Source organism: Fundulus heteroclitus, chromosome 5, assembly GCF_011125445.2.
Source record: "Fundulus heteroclitus isolate FHET01 chromosome 5, MU-UCD_Fhet_4.1, whole genome shotgun sequence".
Taxonomy (NCBI): Eukaryota; Metazoa; Chordata; class Actinopteri; order Cyprinodontiformes; family Fundulidae; genus Fundulus; species Fundulus heteroclitus.
The window spans coordinates 12,793,733-12,802,565 of NC_046365.1; positions in this window are offsets into that span (position 1 = coordinate 12,793,733).

The window sequence follows — 8,833 nt, forward strand, 5'->3', positions numbered from 1 at the left end:
GTCAAGTTCTTCGGGCATATCCACAGAGGGAGAGCAAAAATATGCAACCTCAAAGGAAACAATACGGTGGGTAAAATTAAATCTCCTACCACATTATTATTTATTAGAATTATTTTATTTCTTATTTGAGATGTAGGTAACATTTTCTGCTTCTAACTTCAACAAAGAATTTAACTAAAAACAACAGAGGAATTTCTGCAAAACATTTGAGCCTGAATAACAGGACATTTTGTGTGGACGCTCGTCTCCGTGAACGATAGCGTTCATACATCCGCAGCACTGATGTGGGGGAAAAAAACCTGTTTACTTGTCCTACAGGAATGCAGATGGGTACACCACAGCATACACAAAAACCATCAATATCGCTGTGGTTTTACAGAGTGTGACGAAAATGTACACTGCTAAATGTTTAGTACATTTTTCTCTTAATGTATTTCTAACAACCAATAGAATGGAGTGTTGTGCAACGGTATTCATTTTCTCATGTTAAAGGTAGGGCTGCACAGTGACCTTTTTGCCTTGCAGCAAGAAGGTCCTGCATTTAAATCCCAGGCTGAGGTCTTTCTGCACTGGGTTTGCATGTTCTCCCTGTGCATGCCTGGGTTCTCTCCAGCTTTCTCCCACAGTCCAAACACACTTTTAGGTTTACTGGTCTCTCCAAATTTCCCTTAGGCGGAGGTGAGCAACTAATTATATTTAATTGAGTAACCTTTTGAACAAGTTGTACTTTTAGGAGCAGTTTTACTGAGTGATATTATAGTTGAGTATTGCTACTCTCATATGAGTAATAATTTGTGGCAACTCCAAGCACTGAGAGTAACTTCACTGAATGAAGAACGAACCTGTTTTAATCAAAAAAGCACCAGAGAGACACACACCTACGTTTATGTTGAAATGAGACTTCCTGGTTGTTCACAAGCTTTGTTGTTTTAAAGTTGTTTTCTATCTGCCAATCTCATTAAGCCATTTGGAGATCAAGTGAACATACAGTAAACCGTGGATACTATCACTGGAAGTACTTTGCATTGTATATACATTGACTGCTGTAAATATTGGTTTCATACGTTTTATGTTGAAAATTTTATTTCAAAAAGCGTTTCTTTTGGCTGAATTTGTTGTTTGTAATTGTGTGGATTTTTTTTTGTATATTTTTGTGTTTCAGTTTATTTTTAATTTTTTTAAATTAGTTTATTTAAACGCCAGAATTTGTACATGACATATATATTGTTGTGGGTTTGATTACATCATTTCTAGGTATTAAATCGTACTACGGCACCGTATAAATCAGTTGTTATGATTAACTACATGAGTAGACTTCTTAGCAAATACTTTTTTACTCTTGAGTAATTTTTTGGTTGGGTACTTTTTACTTTTACTTGAGTAAAATTGTTGTACTTTTGGCTACTCGACCCACCTCTACCCTTAGGTGCGAGAGTGTAAAGTCTAACCCTCCTTCCACCCATCCCACAATGCAGTGGGGTAACAACCGCACTGCATTGTGGGATTCTCGACCATCTGGAAACAGGCTTTGGTTTGTTTACACCGCCTTCATTCACAACGCTGCCTTTGTTTTCTGTTCATTTGTTTTTTAAAAGTTAAAAACAAACGTGCTGTGTCTTTGACTTTCACACTTGATCACACAATCGCTCCAAGAAAAAAAAAATCGATGAGTTGGGGCTTTTCTAACGTGGACGCAAAACCAAGAAGCTCAGATCTCTGAACTAACAAAGAGACGCTGAATGGCCAGGATAGCGCCCGTGAGATGACCAAACCTCACTTTTAACCCCTTTTCCCAACAGGATGAGCTCTGTGAGGTGAAGGGGTGTTGTTTACGTACCTCTGAAACGATGACAGCTTTTTCTTTAAGACCAGAAAATTTGGAGATCCTGCACTCACTCAAAGTTGCTTTGTCTCTGAACCCTTAAAGACTTAACATTTCGGAATTCTTTGATGGTATCAAAACAAGCTAAATTGACAAGATAGAAAACAAGTTCATCTTCTGACTATAACGGCAAGTCATATAAACCCATTGTCCATTTGTCATGCTCATATTGATCAGTTCCACCGATCCTAGAGATTGTTTCGAGATGGCGAACCATCGGAACAGGGTCTAGCTTGTCTGGGTACAGTCCATCGCCTTTATCTTTTTGTGTGATCTATTTTTCAAGCATTTTGAGTCTTTATCTCTCACACCACGGCATACACATTGGCATTGTAAACAAAAGCTGTTGCCCAGCAAAAATGGTGCCCACAATGCATTGCAAGATCACAATGCCTTTTCAAGCCCCGTAGAGAGCGTTCTGACCAGCTGCATCTCTGTCTGGTCTAGGGTCTAAATATTAAAGATTCATTTCCAATACATGTGAAATGCAATTCATGTGTTTGTTCACTTGACATTGGATCACTGACACACTAAAAAAGCGTTAAATTTAGGAAGAAGGTGTGATTAGAAAGCACGCTTTTGTCCCTGCAGTCACACTGAAAGATCACCACGCCCGGTCCTCCGTACTTCAGAGTTTGGCCGAGGTGATGCGGATGTGTCTTCTTGAAAGCTTAAAGTGTGCTACAGAATAAGTCATCCAGAAATAACAACAGCCTGTTTCAACACTGCACTTTGTGTGAACAGCAGCAGCCACCATTAGTTTCATGCTTCAATGCACGGGCTAGGTGAGCGAGACGGGTTAGCACATGATAACACACGTCACAGTGCTCATGGTACGGCTTCAGCTCAGCAAGCGAGACCTCCTAATCCGGTTCTTTGCCCAGAATCCTGGCTGACCATTTTCCGCACACCAGGGGAAACATCTGCATTTATTTTTTGCAAAAATAAAAGAGAAAAAGTACATTTCTGCTGCTTAAGTGTAGTTTTTGATTAAACTGAAACAATCCACTTTCTGGATTTTTAAAAGTTCAAATAGTTTTGAAAGTTGTTGAACTGTTGAATCAAATGAACAATAGGTATGAATTTATATTTTCTTTGCCGCCTGTCCAACAACCCAAGAGCTTTGTTCAGTTACAATTTACATAGGCTCTTTGCCAAAAACCAAAAAACTGTAAACTTGATCAGGAACACTGTCAGGTTTCATAGTAAAAGAAACCTTCTTAGATATCAATGCTGGCTACACCTTTATAAACTTTTTGTGAACACAGTTTAGTCACTTTTATGCAGCTTTTCAGTAATTATGTTGTTAATAATTCATTTATGTATTTCGGATAGAAAATAAAAAGTAGAGCAAAGAAGACAAAATATGTTCAAGCAGACCAAAAAAATTTCAAATTTCAAAATATAGCATTTTTAGAATGAAATATAAATGCAAAATATACACAGTTGTAAAGAGGATGAAGGCTCCAGCACCAGCTTATCCGTGCCTGCAATTCTGACACATCAGTCCAATTATTTAAGAAAAAATATTCAGAATAAAACTCTTTCAAAAATATGTTTTCGAAAATGAACAAAAACTGTGCAAGCAAAAACATTTTCACTTCAATATGTGTGTTTAGGCGACCCAGGCAGAGTCCTAGCTTGAATCTGTATAAGGAGCGAAAGATTAGGATGATTGCAAGGAGCCCTCCTAAACTCAAAGACTTGGAACTCATCACCAAAGATAAATCATGAAAATAGGACGGGAAATATGCAGAAAGCCAGTCAGCAATTATAAAAGAATTTCTACTGATTATTGAGAAGCATAAAGTGTGTCTTTTGCTTGTGGTTTTAACTTGTCTTGTCTTGTACGGTATCCTTGACTGTTCTGAAAGGCACTTTTATAGAAATATGATTATTATTAAATACGTTTCATCATGCATTTTGTTTTGTATATTGTACAATAAAAATAAGTGTTTTGTTAAAAATTGGTACTTCTTTTACATTTTGAGAGGCCCCTATCTCCTATCAGAAGAGATCTTCTTATCAGAAAGAATTTGTAATATATATATATATATATATATATATATATATATATATATATATATATATATATATATATAAATCTGTCAGTTGTGAAATTTTTTAAACAATTTGTCTAAACTGTAGAAATTGGTTTCCAAACATATGTAAATACCTTCACAGAGATGTTAACATGTAGAAAGAAACCAAATTAATTCCAGTACTGAACCTTGAGGAATCCCAAATGAAAAGTCTATGAAATACAAATCATATTGTTTATTGGAACATTTTAAAATAGATTTTTTAAAATAATGTTTAAATCCAAGACAGTGATACCCCGAGCAAGACCCTTAACCCTTGATTGCTCCCCAGGCGCCGCACAGTGGCAGCCCACTGATCCTCAAGGGGATGGGTTAAGATGCAGAAGTGAATTTCTCCATTGTGAGATCAATAAAGTTCAATTATTATTATTGTGAACCTGATGCTTAATACCCTTTATTTCACTGAACTCCTTAACTATAACAATCACACACCAGCACACTCTCGCAATATGATTTGATATATCCTATCAAAGACATTTCCCTTTAATTTTTTAGTCATACTTTAATTCTTGAGAATTGTTCTTCTGCTTGTGGAATTACGAGCAAAAGAGGGATATTCTGCCTGTGATTGCATTTTAATATTTAACATCCCCTGAAGGATTTGTGAGTTAACATTTCTTAAAAAAAATCCAGAATAAGTGCTAACTTGTCAGATATGTGACCAAGCAGCCTGTGCACAAATCCGTGCCAAAGCTATGGGTTCAGCTAGTTCACTAGAAGCATAAATGCTTTCACTTTACACGTCATCATTTTTGCTCTGCAAATACCAAAACAGTATATCAACAGACATGTGACCTAATACACTTCTTATTGCCTACTTTGTTTTGTAACTAATCAAGTTTAATGGTTGCAACCATGTTTTGTAGCCTTTACCTGCAAACAAGACAGAGTATTTCCTGTCAAAAGGACAGAATCCTTTTCTGTGTGGAATCAAGGTATCTAATTTCAGCTCTTTACTAGACAGGTGTGTCTATTCTCCCTCCTTTAAACAGTATCATAGTTCTTTGGTAAAGTTTGTCATTCCTTTCCCGTCATCCTCGTCCTGCTTATTTCAAACCAAACATTTCCTGGTTAAGGTCATTTAGGATTCCCAAAATGAGTTACTATATCCCCAATAACAATAATAATAATAATATTAATAATAACAACAATAATAATGATAAACAACTTTCTCCAAAGTCAGAAGTTTATATACATTTCTTAAGTATTTGATAGAGTTTCCTTTAGACAATGGGTCAGCCATGATGAATTTCCTTCTCTACGCATCTCAAAACATTTTGCTGGAATCTTGCCCCATTCCTCCTGCTGGTTACTGCTGTAACTGTATCAGGTTGGTTGGCAGCCTTCCTCTCACACGTCTTTACAGCTCTGCCCACAAACCTTGACTGAGACTGGGATCAGGGTTTTATGAGGACCGCTGCGAAACATCCACTGTGTTGCCCTCAAGCCAATTTGTAATAAATTTGGCCATATTTCTGGCTGAAACTTCCGTGTTAATGCTCTGAGAAGCCAGCACAGCATTCCCACATGCTGTTCTTTCCTCATGAGGCAATCGATTTTGAGAATTGCACCAGTCCCTCCTGCTGCAGAACATGCGAATAGCATAATGCTGCTACGGCTAAATATCACACTGCCTTCAAGTTTAGGGTTTGTCATTATAGGCAATCACAACAGTTCTAGTATTTTCCTCTTTGGGTTGCCTTTCAGCCCATGTTGATAAAGAACTATTTCCTGTTACCATCCTCTAGTGGTTTTCTGTTGTGGTTTTATTTTAGATGGTTTCCTTGTTGTCTTGGTTTTTAAGTATTGCCTTAATCAGTTATTCTCTCTGTGTTAAGTATTGTGTTTCCAAGGTGTTTTCCATGTTTGTTTTTTTCCTTTATGTTTGTTTTTTTTTTATTCCTTAGTTCTGTTCTCTAAGTTAATTACTTTATATGATTTGTCCTTCTTTCTTTATTAAGAGTTTCTTTGCGTCTCTATTTAACTCTGTGTTGATTCGCCACCCTAGTCTCCTTGCGCCCCTTCTGCCCCAGCTACTTCATATTTATTTATTTCTCCTGATTTACTCACCTGTATTCAACTCCATTCTCCACTACTCCCTCTGTATTTAAGCTTTTGCAATGCTGGATTCTTCCGTAGTTCCTGGCGGTCTGCTATGCTGCCTTGTTCTCAGTCTGTGCTGCTTGTACTGCTACCTCCTCATGTCATGCTGTACGTTTTTATTTTTTAATGAACCATCCAACCTTCTTATTTGCACTTGGGTCCTACTCCAAAAGCCACACTTGAAAATGTTCACTGTACATAATCATACTCTTGCAGCAGCTTCAGCTAGCATCTTCAGAAGGTCTTTTATTTTTTATCTTGGGTTGATATGTACATTTTACACCAAAACACTTAGGCTACTGCTCTGGGACATAGAACCTGTCTTCTTCCATAGTAATGTGATTGCTTGATATTCCCATGCTGTTTTGACTTGTATATAATAGCTTTAGTGAATAATGTGGCATCTTTAGAGCAATTGGAAATCATATCTAACAATTAACCAACTTGTGAAGATCCTGATCCTGATCATTCTTCCTGATAAATTGGCCAATTACTTTGACTTTTTCAGTGATGTAATGTAAAGACGCAGTGTGTTTAAGGTGTTAAGGTGGAGGCTTATTGTTTAATGGAGAATAAGATGAAGTTTAAGGTGGATGTATTGATTTACTTGAGGTTGTGGGTACGCCAACACTGTCTCTTCTCTGCAAGCAACTAGTTGCTTCATATATCAGAATCAGAATGCATTTTATTGCCATTATACACATGCCATTATATGTATGAACAATGAGATTAAAGCCAAGTCCAAACAGTGCAGAAAATCAAAATATCCATTATCAAAAATACATACAGTGTAAACATTTAGAGTCCTGGGTGTTATGTACATTACAGAAATAAAATATATGTCTGTATAAATTGTAAAATATATGTGTGTAAATATTGTATATTGTAGGATACAAACTGTAAATATTGTACATTGTCATTATTTCACAGTAGAAAGGTTTTGTTTGTTTTTGTTTAGTCTATATCCAGGCTGCATCCGAAAAGGTCTAACTGGTAGAGCGATATGATAAAGGCTGTCCGAATAGTGCAGTCAGTAAGGAAGGAGGTAAAGGAGCCTCTATGCTTCCTATCATAGTTCCTTTAGCATAGGGAACTCTCAATGTCCCTCACAGGGAGTAAGGAGCTATTATAAATCCCACAATCCTTTGCGTGACATGACGCAGAAGCACAGTGTAAATTAACAAAAATCTCCAGAAAGAGGAGACCCGATAAATAGTGTAACAGCAAAGTTTTAAATCAAAGGAAGCAATTAAATCTCCAGCTGTAAAGTGATGATGATGAGATCTATCTATCTATCTATCTATCTATCTATCTATCTATCTATCTATCTATCTATCTATCTATCTATCTATCTATCTATCTATCTATCTATATATATATATATATATATATATATATATATATATATATATATATAACCTTGAAAATTAAACTGTGATTATTTGTTTATGTTGTACACATCATTTATTTGCATTTACATTTGTCTAACTTGCGTTTTTTGTTGTTATTTTTCAGAATCCCGCATTTGGCACGCATTATCCATTCTGTCGCGTAATGATGTATGACTGTCTGAAATTGGTCCAACAGTCTGAAGACCTCATGAAAGGTCAAGGAACAGGAGCTAGGAGCAGGAGCTAGGAGCTAGGGGCTTTGAGTAGGGTTCACAGGAAGGAACCAGTAAACCAGAAATAAACACTATTTCCACAAATCTAACACCAAACAGAATAACTAATAAACATGTGCATACAAATCAATACAACAAAACAAATCAAAGCTCAGTCAGAAGAATGAATACCATTAAGCATAACTCTTCTAAGCACTACCTTCCTAATCTCACTGTTTGCTTCAAGAGCTTTTAAGCACCACCTGGAGCGTATCTCTCCCTTTGCCACCCCACCCTGTGGAGGAGACAAACCAGGAAGAAGTTGTTTAACTTAACAGTTGTATTGTTAAACTGATAAGTCAACACCACAGGAATTCAAATGAAACACAAACTGACATTCGTAACTGTATTATTTATACATGAAGGATGGCCGGTCCCTCTGCCACCCAAGAACGTAGTCCTAAATATCTGAACACAACTACAATAAACTACAACAAAGAACTTAAGTAACTGTTTGGTCTGTAACTCTATCACACATCACACAATATCCATAATCCCATTTAATGAAGTAATGGAACCCTTGATCTCCATTACGCATTGCCTTAAAATACATCAACATGCCTCCATTTAAGTCAAATGCTGTAAAGCAGCCTAGACGCCTACAAAGTAGATTTTCTAGCCTTTAGTAAAATTGTATAAAACAGCAGTAATCCTGCTGGTGCATCTAAAGTTGTTGAATAATCTGACATTTAGCAAACAGAATTTATTTACCTATCCTGATGTAAAACATTTAATCTGATTTAATCTAAAAGCTAGGGGGGGAAAGTTACTTATGTGTCCTTTTTATGGTGACTGAACATATCAGGTTTCAGTCGTTCAACACATGTTAATTTCTGTTATCCAAATTGTTTTACAATACAAGATAATAAAATAAAAATTCTATGTATAAAAGTGCGAATGAATTGTATATTTAACTCGCACCAGATTTTTCTCATATAAATATATAAATGATAAAAAAAAGTTAAATGTAAGAGTTGTAATTACGCGCTGATTAAATGATTGTCTTAATATAATAAAACGATGACATCACACCTTTTGGAACATATTATATAACTAAGTATCCCTCTTCATGCGCAATTGTGG